Here is a 13,103-nt window from a genome sequence, read left to right as displayed (position 1 = left end):
CACGTATTTTCTCAAATATCCGAGAGTACCGTATGTCCCGTCGGCCATCTTCACTCATGGCTGAGAGTTATTTTTGGATCGTCGGTTTTTACACTTCACTGCCGGATTAAATGAAATAACCATTGGTATACCCAAAACCGTCAGGTATTAGTAAGACCCGTTGGGCATTACATTGGATAGCCGAGGGTTGGGATTCACCGTCGGGTATTTTCCTCTACCGTCGGCTATAGCTAGTTATAACTATGAGTAGAGGATAACCGTCAGCCATTAATGCTACCGTCGGTAATCGCTGTAATAGCCGACGGCCCCTCGGCTACTAAATTTCACTGTCGAAAATATGGGGATTTCTAGTAGTGATGATGTTCTTATTGTTGCAAATAGAAATTATGTGCCCGTAGATTTCATTGTTCTTGATATATATTGCAATCCTACATGTCCTATTATTTTTGGTAGACCTTTCCTTAGAACGATTGGTGCAATTATTGATAAAAGAAGGAAAAATTAGATTTCAATTTTCGTTAAGGAAAGGCATGGAACAGTTTCCTAAAAGAAATTAAGTTGCCATATCAATCTATTATGAAAACTACTTATGGATTGCATACCAAAGATGATAATACCTAGATCTATTTGTGTCTTTTTGCCTAGCTAAGGTAAGGGCGTTAAACAATAGCGCTTGTTGGGAGGCAACCCAATTTTATTTTTTGTTTTTGCTTTTTGCTCCTGTTTTGCTTTGAATAATTCATTTAGCCTCTCGTTAGATGTGGCTTCGTTTTTTAATTAGTGTTTGTGCCAAGTAAGACCTTTGGGATGGCTTACGGTAACCTTTGGGATGGCTTACGGTGATAATGCTGAAAAATAGAAACTTTTGTGTCCAGGAAAATAATTTTCATAATTCACAAAAGCGTGATTTTGATCTGATTCTTTTTGCACAAGATTGGTACAGAAATTGCCTAGGTTCTCATAATTTTTCAGAATTTTTGGAGTTACAAAAGTATTCGAAGTTTCCAGATTGCTATAGACTGTTCTGTTTTTGACAGATTCTATTTTCTATGTGTTGTTTGCTTATTTTGATGAATCTTTGGGTAGTATCGGGGATATGAACCATGGAAAAGTTGGAACAGAGTAGATATTACACCAATATAAATAAAAAATGAGTTCACAACAGTACCCAAAGTGGTGATTTATTTTCTTATACTAACGGAGTTTATGAGATTTTCTGTTGAGTTTTGTGTTGTGAAGTTTTCAAGTTTTGGGTAAGGATTGAATGGACTATGGAATAAGGAGTGGCAAGAGCCTAAGCCCATGGATGCCCAAGGCACCCCAAGGTAATATTCAAGGACAACCAAGAGCCTAAGCTTGGGGATGCCCTGGGCATCTCCTCTTTCGTCTTCGTCTATCGGTAACTTTACTTGAGGCTATATTTTTATTCACCACATGATATGTATTTTGCTTGGAGCGTCTTGTATGATATGAGTCTTTACTTTTTAGTTTGCCATAATCATCCTTGTCGTACACACCTTTTGAGAGGGATACGCATGAATCGTGATTTATTAGAATACTCTATGTGCTTCACTTATATCTTTTGAGCTAGGCAATATTGCTCTAGTGCTTCACTTATATCTTTTTATAGCACGACGGAGGTTTTATTTTCTAGAAATTGTTGAACTCTCATGTTTCACTTATATTATTTTGAGAGTCATTTTAAACAACATGGTAATTTTCTTTGGTTATAAATTTAGTCCTAATATGATAGGCATCCAAGAGAGATATAATAAAAACTTTCATATAAAGTGCATTGAATACTATGAGAAGTTTGATTCCTTATGATTGTTTTGAGATATAAAGATGGTGATACTAGAGTCATGCTAGTGAGTAATTGTGAATTGGAGATATACTTGTTTTGAGGTTTGTGATTCCCGTAGCATGCATGTATGGTGAACCTTATGTAACGAAGTTGGAGCATGAGGTATTTATTGATTGTCTTCTTTACGAGTGGCGATCGGGGACGAGCGATGGTCTTTTCCTATCAATCTATCCCCCTAGGAGCATGCGTGTAGTACTTTTTTTATGACTAATAGATATTTGCAATAAGTATGTGAGTTCTTTATGACTAAGGTTGAGTCCATGGATTATATGCACTCTCACCCTTCCACCATTGCTAGCCTCTCTAGTGACGCGCAGCTTTCGCTGGTACCATACACCCACCATATACCTTCCTCAAAACAGCCACCATCCGTACCTATTATGGCTTTTCCATAGCCATTCCAAGATATATTGCCATGCAATGTTCCACCGTTCCGTTTATTGACACGATTCATCATTGTCATATTGCTTTGCATGATCATGTAGTTGACATCGTATTTGTGGAAAAGCCACCTTTCATAATTCTTTCATGCATGTCATCCTTGAGTCATTGCACATCCCGATACACCGACGGAGGCATTCATATAGAGTCATATTTTTGTTCTAAGTAAATAGAAGTGTGATGATCATCATTATTAGAACATTGTCCCGTGTGAGAAAAAAAAAGAAAAGTGGCCAAAGAAGCCAAAAAAAGAGAAGGGACAATGTTGCTATCCTTTCTCCACAACCACCATATTCTATTCCACCTATAGTGTTATGTCCATGGCTCCCGCTCATGTATTGCGTGAAAGTTAAAAAGGTTTGAGGACACCAAAAGTATGAAACAATTGTTTGGCTTGTCATTGGAGTTGTGCATGATTTGAATATTTTATGTGATGAAGATGGAGCATAGCCAGACTATATGATTTTGTAGGGATAGCTTTCTTTGGCCATTTTATTTTGAGAAGACATAATTGCCTTGTTAGTATGCTTGAAGTATTATTGTTTTTGTGCCAATATTAAACTTTTGTTTTGAATCTTATGGATCTGAACATCCATGCCACAGTAAAAAAATTACATGGATAAATATGTTAGGTAGCATTCCACATCAAAAATTCTGTTTTTATCATTTACCTACTTGAGGACGAGCAAGAATTAAGCTTGGGGATGCTTCATAAGTCTCCAATGTATCTATAATTTTTATTGTTCCATGTTATTATATTATCTGTTTTGGATGCTTTATATGCATTAATATGCTATTTTATATTATTTTTGGGACTAACCTATTAACCTAGAGCCCAGTGCCAGTTTCTGTTTTTCCTTGTTTTTAAGCTTCGAAGAGAAGGAATACCAAACAGAGTCCAAACGGAATAAAATCTTCACGATGATTTTTCTTGGACCAGAAGACACACATGAGACTTGGATATCAAGTCGGAAGAGCCACGATGTGTCCACAAGGGGGGGCGCCTAGGAGGGTAAGGTGTGCCCCTCTACCTGGTGGGTCCCTCGTGACTCCCCTGACCTAATTTTTCGTCCTATATATTCACATATATTCCCAAACCACCAGAAGCATCCACGAAAACACTTTTCCAGCGCCGCAACCTTCTGTACCCGTGAGATCCCATTTGGGGGGCTTTTCTGGCATCCTGCCGGAGGGGGATTCGATCACGGAGGGCTTCTACATCAACTCTATTGCCCTTCGGATGAAGCGTGAGTAGTTTTCCTCGGACCTAAGGGTCCATAGCTAGTAGCTAGATGGCTTCTTCTCTCTCTTTGATTCTCAATACTATGTTCTCCTCGATGTTCTTGGAGATCTATCCAATGTAATATTCTTTTGCGGTGTGTTTGTCAAGATCTGATGGATTGTGGATTTATGATTAGCTTATCTATGAATGTTATTTGAATCTTCTCTGAATTCTTATATGCATGATTTGATATATTTGTAACTTCGAACTATCGGTTTAGTTTGACCAACTAGATTGGTTTTTCTTGCAATGGGAGAAGTGCTTAGCTTTGGGTTCAATCTTGCAGTGTCCTTTCCCAGTGACAGTACAGCCAACAAGGCACGTATTGTATTGTTGCCATCGAGGATAAAAAGATGGGGTTTACTTCATATTGCTTGAGTTTATTCCTCTACATCATGTCATCTTACTTAATACGTTATTATGTTCTTCATGAATTTAATACTCTAGATGCAGGCAGAAGTCGGTCGATGTGTGGAGTAATAGTAGTAGATGCAGGCAGGAGTCGGTCTACTTGACACGGACATGATGCCTATATTTCATAATCATTACCTTAGATATCATCATAACTTTGCGTTTTTCTATCAATTGCTCGATAGTAATTTGTTCACCCACCGTATTATTTGCTATCTAGAGAGAAGTCTCTAGTGAAACCTATGGCCCCCGGGTCTATTTTCCATCATATTAGTTTCCGATCAACTATTTTCCATCATATAAATTTCTGACATACTATTTTACAATCTTTTACTTTCAGATCTATAAACCAAAAAACCCAAAAATATTTTATCTTTTGTTTATCTATCTCTATCAGGTCTCACTTTTGCAAGTGACCGTGAAGGGATTGATAACCCCTTTATCGCGTTGGGTGCAAGTTGTTTGATTGTTTGTGCAGGTATTGGTGATTTGTGCATTGTCTCCTACTGGATTGATATCTTGGTTCTCTAACTGAGGGAAATACTTATCTCTACTTTGCTGCATCACCCTTTCCTCTTCAAGGGAAAAACCAACGCCAAGCTCAAGAAGTAGCATGGGTGTGTGTATTCGGCGAATCTCGCGACATTCGGTCGGTGTTTGTCTTCGGTGGATCTGCTTGGATCCGATCTTCGTTCGTTTGCGCTCGTGTGTCCATAGGTTAGATCCTTCCGGTCTATGCTTCTCTTCATAGGCAACGGTCATTGTTCTGATGTGCTAGTCAGTCAGTAAGTCGTCGTGCTAAGGCCTCCAAAGGACTATATTAAAACATGTTGTATTACTAAGATATGAAAAGTAAATTCTCTTCTAGTGCAAATTTTCAAGAAGTTCTCCTACTCCTGGCCATGAAGCCGCAAGATAGTTATGCTTATAGCTGAAACTACAAGGTGCAACCGGCGTTCCTAATCTTGTCATGGAGGTGGATGAAGAGTCGAGGACTAATGAGTAGATATTGCTCCTCTTATTAAAGGAGAATTCCTTATTTGGTCCTTTTTTTAAAATTTGGTTCCCTATTTGGCCCTATAAATTTCATTTTTTCCCTTTTTGACACCACAACTTAATTTTCTTCCTTCCATGACATTTTCATCAATTTTTGCTGTTAACACCGTTCACTTCGACTTGAAAAGTCCTTTTTACCCCTACTATAGCACACTAGTAAAAAAAACAAAAAAGTCTCATTTGACCTCATAGTGCACATTCTCTCCCGATTGACTCTCCTCCCGATTCCCCTTTCTTGCCCTAACCCTAGCCGCGGAGTGCAAGGCCCACAGCGGCGGCGCGGCGCAAGGAGCAGCATGGAGGAGGGCGCAGCCGACGCAGATGGAGGGGTGGAAGGCATGGTGGAGGAGGGCCACGGTGCTGCACCTGCACCGGGCGACCATGGTGGGGAGGCGAGGGCGGCCGCCCTAACCCTAGACGCGGAGCGCAAGGCCCACAGCGGCTATGCGGCGCGAGGAGCGGCATGGAGGAGGGCGTGGCCGACACGGATGGCGAGGTGGAAGCCACGATGGAGGAGTGTCACGGCGCTGCACCGGGCGGCCATGGTGGATAGGCGGGGGCGGCCAAGCACTGGAGGAATGGGGAGGGTGTGATGTGCAAGGCAAATCGCGGCACCAGAGGGCCACGACGCTGCACTGCGCGGCCATGGTGGGGAGGCAGAGGGCGGCCAAGCAGTGGAGGAGGGGCGAGGCAGCGCAGTGCAGGGCACTACATCGGCTTGGCTAGAAGGCTGAGTCCTCTCTGCTTCAGATTAGAAGAGATCTTCCATGAGATGAATCCAAAATTTTATTTTCTGCACCATATTTTGCTAGAAGGAACAGATTACTTGGAGGCCATATTTGCTGCACATACACAATTGATCTTTTGCACATGGGTTATGTCTTCACATGTTGTTGTATAAGAAAGACATAGGAGTACAAAGTACTCATTGTTATGTTTCATTTGCTTTTATAGGATGGATCCAAATTCATCTTATCTACTGAAAATCAAATTGAAGATATTAAATGCTTTTGTTTTGATGAGGTTATTGATTCCGACTTGACAAATTATGAGGACATGGTTGAATCAGTCGTAGAGCAGTACACACCTCGTTATTTGGAAGTTGCACATATTCAGTACTATGATGATTTTCTGAAAATCTACCCAGAAGTAACAACTGACCAAGAATTGGTGTCTATGTTTGAGAAACACTCTAAGACAAAGGTTGTGCACATGTTTATTGCATATTGTGATCCATCTGAACAATATGTGCCTATCACGGAGTGGCATGATGATGTGCATAGCCAACCTAACAACACAGAACAAGATGATGATGATGATGATGATGGTTATCTTCGCAACCCAATACCTGAGAATGAGTATGTTGGTGTTGATGAGGAAAATATTTATTTAGAGGATGAACATGTACCTCTTATCATGGTTCCTTGTTCCGATAAAGAAAAGGACAAAGACTATGTTCCTGATCATGAGAGTGAGGATGAGAGTGAGGATGAGAGCATGTCAGAGGTTGAAGTAGAGGAAGATGAGGAATATCACGAGGCAGATCATGTACCACACTTTGAATATGATAAAGTACATCCTCCAATGAACGAAGGAAGAAAATATCCCAATATGGCAGAGTTTAAATTGGCGCTTTCTCAGCATGCAATCAAACATAAATTTGAGTTTGACACCGAAAAGAGTGCACCACATAGGTTTAGAGCTTATTGTTCAAGAAGGGATGAAGATAAGTGTCCATGGAGGATATATGCTTCTACAATGGAAGATGAGTGCACCGTAATGGTAATTTTCTAACTTTACTCTAGCTGTACTGCTGTTGTTGATGCTCTACTACTCTAGAATCTAGATGTATTGCTGTTGTTGATGCTTTAGGCCTCTAGTTGTACTGTTGTTGTTGATGCTCTAATGCACTGTTGTCGCGCTAGTTTTGTTTCTGCTAGCTATTGGCTGCTTCTATGCTGCTGCCGATGGTGGTTGGCTGGCTGCTCATGTTGATTCAATAGTTAGTAGTTATTGCTTCTTATGTTGCTTGTGCATTTGTGCTAATGTTCCAGCTATATTGTAGACAATAGTTAGTAATTAGTAGTTACCGCTGCTTCTTCTACTGCTGCTATATCTTTACTCTAGTACTAATTTTGTATGTTCATCTTTTGCAGGTGAGAAATAACCCTTATGGTCATGACTGCTCTAGTACAAAAAGAAAAAAGAAGTTGAAGAATGCAAACAAGCGGTGGATATGTGAGCACGTGAAGGATAGGATAATTGAGGATGCAACTCTAGGACCAAAGGCATTGCGAAAGAAGCTTAAAGAGCATCATGGAATCGACATCAACTCTAAGATAGCCTATATGGGTAAGTTGCTATCCTTGAAGGAACTATATGGTGATTGGTATACAAGATTTGATAATCTGTATAGTTTCAAGGTGCCAATTGAAAGTTGTTGCCCCGGTAGCATAGTGATCATTGATCGTCACACAATAAAAGATAAAATCAGATTTAAAAGAATTTTTTGTCGCTTTGAAGCCTTGCATCGACGGGTTCCTTAATGGTTGCAGGCCATACTTGGCAGTAGATAGCACCTTCTTGACAGGCAGGTTCAAGGGGCAGTTGGCTAGTGCTACAGCCATTGATGGCCATAGTTGGATGTATCCAGTTTGTATGGGTGTTTTTGATTCTGAAACAAATGAGAATTGGATCTGGTTCATGCAAATGGTTAGACAAGCCATAGGATCCCCAAGGGGTTTAACCATATGCACCGATGCTGGGCAACCAGTGATGACATGTGTAAAAGAAGTGTTCCCAGAGGCTGAACATAGGGAATGTATGTTTCACTTGGTGTCCAACTTCAAGAAGAAGTTTCATGGAAAGGTGTTTGATGACCACCTTTGGGTTGCTGTTTACTCATGGAACCCATATATATTTGAAAAAAATTGGGTTGCAATGGACATAGCAAAGCCAGCGGCAACTGCATAACTTAAGAGGTGGCACACTAGGTTGTGGTCTAGGAGTCAGTTCTCAACAATTTCCAATGTGGATTATGTTACAAACAACTTGGCTAATTGCTTCAATAATTGGATTAAGCACCACAAGTCCTTGAACTTGGATGACTTCTTTGATAAGATTAGGCAGATGATTATGATGATGTGGAATCGAAGGAGGAAAGTAGCAAGGAAGTTGGTTGGGTTGATTCTTCCCCACATAATTGAGAAGTTGAATGCAAAGACTAGATAATTAAACTTGGAGGTGGTAGAAAGCTCAGAAGAAGTCGCTGAAGTGACAACAGCTTTAGGTTTGTGGTTAACTTGCTTGACAGGACATGTTCTTGTAGACAATGGCAAGTTTCTAGCCTTCCTTGTAAACATGATCTAGCATTTATCACATCTCTTATCAATGCACACATACAGAATTATGTGGACTTGTATTACTCCATTGACAAGTTTAGAGCAGCCTATGACCAACTAATTCCTGCCATGGTTGACAAGAACCAATGGCCTAAATCTGACCATGGATTCTTCATGTTTCCACCACTACTAAAATCCACTGCGGGTAGGCATAAAACTGAGATGTATAAAGGTTGCGGTGAGAAGAAAAGAAAAAGTGGCCAACACTTATGCCCTATTTGTAAGGACTATGGGCATCATTGGCATAAATGCAAGAAGGGTAACCCAAATGACATTGCTGCTATTTTAGTTGTGAGGTAATAAATTTAATTGTGTAACTTTCTTCACTTGCATTTTTTTTTTGTAAGCAACCATACATGTTAACTACTTTTTTGTTGCTCATGTAAAGGACCACCAAATAAGAGGGCAAAGACCACCAAAGCATCAATTGTGCCTTGCGAGGATGATGCTCTGGTAGCCTCTATGTGCTTTCCGCCAAGGTTAGCCACTTTACACTCATGCTCGTAATTAAATGAAATATGTGTTTGAATTCTAACTTTTCACCATAGCCAAAGCTTGGAACCTACAACTGCAAAAAAGAGAAAACATGATAACTCAATTACTAGAGCATCAAAAAGGTGATAACTAGTTCTGAATTTTGTAGTAGATTAGATGAAAGCTTGGTTTTGTATTCTAATTGCATTCTTCTCACTATAGCCAAATGTTGGAGAAAACAACTAAGAAAAAAGGGAAAGGGAGTAAATCTGGATCCAGAGTAGCAAAAAGGTAACCTGTTGTTGTTTCTGAATTTTATGTCATGTTATGCATTGTTCTATTGTTAACCTGGGCTACTATATGTGATGTATGATGTGCTGCCATGAATATGTATGTGTAGATCAAGAACTCAGCCCATTTGTGTGGCCAACAAGAAAACATCTGTTGTGAAGGTACATGCCAAAAGAAAAAGCAAAGAGGTTGCTGATAAGTTGCCACACCTTCCTATGGTGCCACATGACAGCAGCACACGAAGCAAAAGGAGACTTAGCTTGTGATTCTCATTGGATCCATTTCCATATCATGGTTCATTTTGGAAACTTTTGAGTTGTTTATGTAATATATATGTGAACATGGGCTTTTGTACATGCTATATATGACCTTCATGTGTTATATTTGACATGATGTGAACCTGGACTACTACTCCCTCCGTCCCGAATTACTTGTCGCATGTATGGATGTATCTAAATGTATTTTAGTTCCAGATACATCCATTTTTAAGACGAGTAATTTGGAATGGGGGCAAAGTCCATTTTAAACCCTGAACTCGTAGACGTTCGACGAAACGAACCCTCAAGTCGAAATCCCGGTCGATTGCACCTTGAACTATATAATCCTGGTCTAAATCAAACCCTGACAAATGTCAACCAGGACTTGTCTAGCTGGTGGGCCAAGGAGCACCTGTCCGCGCTGGGCCAGCCCATTTATTTTTTTGTTTGCTTAAAAATCGTGAACAATTATTGAAAAAATGAATAAAAAATTTATATACGACGAACGATTTTCAAATATAAATTGAATAATTTTTAGGTGTACGATGACCAATTTTTAACTACACAGCGAATACTTTTCTGATATACCTTGAAATAATTTTAAACATATTATACATTTTTGTGATATACGATGAACAAATTTTATACATTGAACATTTTTGTAATATAATTTGAACAATTTTTAACTGACACACCATTTTTGTGATTACTCACTGAAAAATTTGTGGTATGCGCTGAAAAACCATTTAAATACCCGTTGATTTTTTTATGTACAATGAACAAAATTTTCAGTGAGTAATCACACTAGCTACCTACTCAGTACGTCTATATTGCAGTGCCAATTTTAAAGTACAATGTATCGCGACAAATTTCTTTTTTCTTCAACGTTTTCAACAATTTTTGGAAACAAATGTGGTTTTTTAAATACATTGAATTCTTTAAAAATATACTTTGACCATTTTTTACATACATTGAAAAAATTAAACAGCAACAACACGGGGTCGCATGTTCAAGGCACACCGTGCGCTCTTTTAACAAAAACAAAACAAAAGCGGGCTGGCCCAGCAAAAGCAACGTGTAGCGCCCTTTGTGAAATTTTATTTCTTAACAGAAAAAAATAAAGCGGGCCGGCCCAGCGGGGTGGAGGTGTGTGCCCTCAGCAAAATCCCAGTAATCCCGGCCATCCAAATGACTCGAAGGTTTGATTTAGACCGGGATTGCATAGTTCAGGGTACAATCGACCGGGATTTCGACTTGAGGGTTTGTTTCGTCGAACGTCTACGAGTTCAAGGTTTAAAACGGACTTTTTCCTTTGGAATGGAGGGAATATATGTGAACTCTATGTGAACCTGAATGTGTGTAGAGGACTAAATATGTTGACTGTTTGCGTATATGTGAACCTAGACCAAGTTTCTATGAACTTTTAGCTTGCATACATGTGAATCTGCTCCAAGTATATTATAATTTGTGCATATATGAACTGTACAGGGGATATATCATCAAAATACAAGGGAGGTTCTGTCCAATTATCCAATTAAAATTAAAGATGTGCTAAATAGCTGATTTGATTTCATTTGGTAATGTATTCAAGGCAAAACAGATCACATCACAATTTCTTTTGACTTGCAGTTCACAATTTTGGTCACAAACGACACCAAGGGTAAAGTGGACTTTTCATGTCAGATTTAACGATGTTAGTTGCCAAAACTGACGGAAGTGTCATATAGGGAACAAACTGAAGTTTGAGTGTCAGAACATGAAGAATTTTTTATTAGGGTCAGAAAGGGAACCAAATTTTAAAAAAGGGCCAAATAAGGAATTCTCTCCTTGTTAAAGGGGTCAATGCTAGATGTACATGAGTACATTTTCTCGGTTTCTTTTTAGTGTTATAGGCTTAGTATTGCCAAGTACTACTGTACTTCTTTGAGTGACGATAAATGAAACAAGTTTTCATAAGAAAAATAACAAGGAAACACAAATCTTGTCTCTTTCTTTTGGTGTGATTGCGTCAAAATTAAGTACATATGCAATTTCCTAGTTCCATGGCTTCCGATCATGCACATTGTTTTCCTGTATCTCAGCAATTTAACTATTGTTCTGGTAACGCCTTTGGTGTTTCTCACTTTTCATTGGACTTTCTATTTTATGGATCTCACAAAAGATTACTTTCCGCCCTAACGGAATCCTAGCTGCCGCGAGATCAATCTTCTCTCCTCTTCGCCTTCAGTTGTTGTTCCGGCATAGTGGGGGTGGAGGGCAAGGGATTCTCATATCTCATCCTTGAGTTGAAGGTTTTGGTGTCCCAGAGACACCGGTCCGATGATGACAATAGTGTCATCTCGAATAGACGTCCTCCGGCTCCAACCCTGTATGGATGATGCTTGGTGCGGCGTTGCTGGAGACTAAGAGTTTTCGTTCCCGTTGTTCTCCATTGATATTTTTTAAATTCATGATTTTTTAGAAAAGAATTCTGATTTTTTTTAATTCATAAATATTTTCTAAATTTTTGAACGTTTTCTTATATTAGAAAATATTTATTTTTAATATGTAAAAAGTCTAGCAGCCATGTGAGGAAAACCGGTTGAAAAATTGAAGAACAAACAGAGCAAAATAAAAACGCTAGACTGTGGTGGGCTGGCCCATCCAAGCGCTTTGTGCATCACCCCGCCATTAACGCAAAGAGCGTCAAATTAAGGGCTCCATGGAGCTCAGTCTCCAAAATGCCGTACTCCTCTCTAGTCAAAAATTCCAAATGGAGGCCGAGCTCCACGGAGGACTTAATTTGAAAACTACAAAATTCAAACTTCTTCAATTTGGAAATTTTCTAAAAAAAAAATACACATAGACCGAGAGACATATTGTACATGTGTGCAAATTTTCAGGTCAAAATACGTTAAACCGAGAGCTACACAAAAAAAACAAATTTTGGGGCTATTTAGCATATTAGTGTTCATCCTCAATGTCCATGATATTATTCCTTTGTGCAGCTCGTCATTCAAGGTATTTCATCCTGGAATTTAACACACATACACATTACATCCTTGTATACATGTGTGTTTTCTTCAGGAAAATTTGAAACTATTTTTTTTGAATTTAAGTTTTTCAAAATTAAGGGATCCATGGAGCTTGGTCTTCCAAATGCCCTACTCATCTCTAGTTCGCCCCCATCATCTTTTTTTTAGAAATGACCGAGGGAGGAAGGAGATGACTGATTGGGCAATGGGCCGTGGCCCGCGAGTTTGGGTGCGCATGGCTCCCGTGGTAAGGCCAACTCCACCGCACGATCCTAAATCGTCCGGGGTCGTTCGTTTGGGGTAAAACGGACAAAACCAACGACCCAATGCGCAACCCCATCTTGCCTTTTTATTCGTTTAGTGTCCGCTTCGACCCCATATCCAGAGCAAACTTGGGATGGATTTGAGGCAAAGCGGACAGCCCGTCTGCGTCCTCGCGTCCGCACATGGCCCGCATGGCAGCCACTTGCCCCTGCTTTTGTCCCCTTCCCCTCTCTCTCCTCTGTTGGACGCCGGAGCCGCCTGCCCCTGCGGCAACGAGCTCGGGGTGAGCGTGGCGTGGCCGGGGCGAGCCTGGGCCGGAGCTCGGGGCGAGCATGGCCGGGGCGCGCC

Source organism: Triticum dicoccoides, chromosome 1B, assembly GCF_002162155.2.
Source record: "Triticum dicoccoides isolate Atlit2015 ecotype Zavitan chromosome 1B, WEW_v2.0, whole genome shotgun sequence".
Classification (NCBI taxonomy): domain Eukaryota; kingdom Viridiplantae; phylum Streptophyta; class Magnoliopsida; order Poales; family Poaceae; genus Triticum; species Triticum dicoccoides.
Note: the sequence above shows the minus strand (reverse complement) of the source record.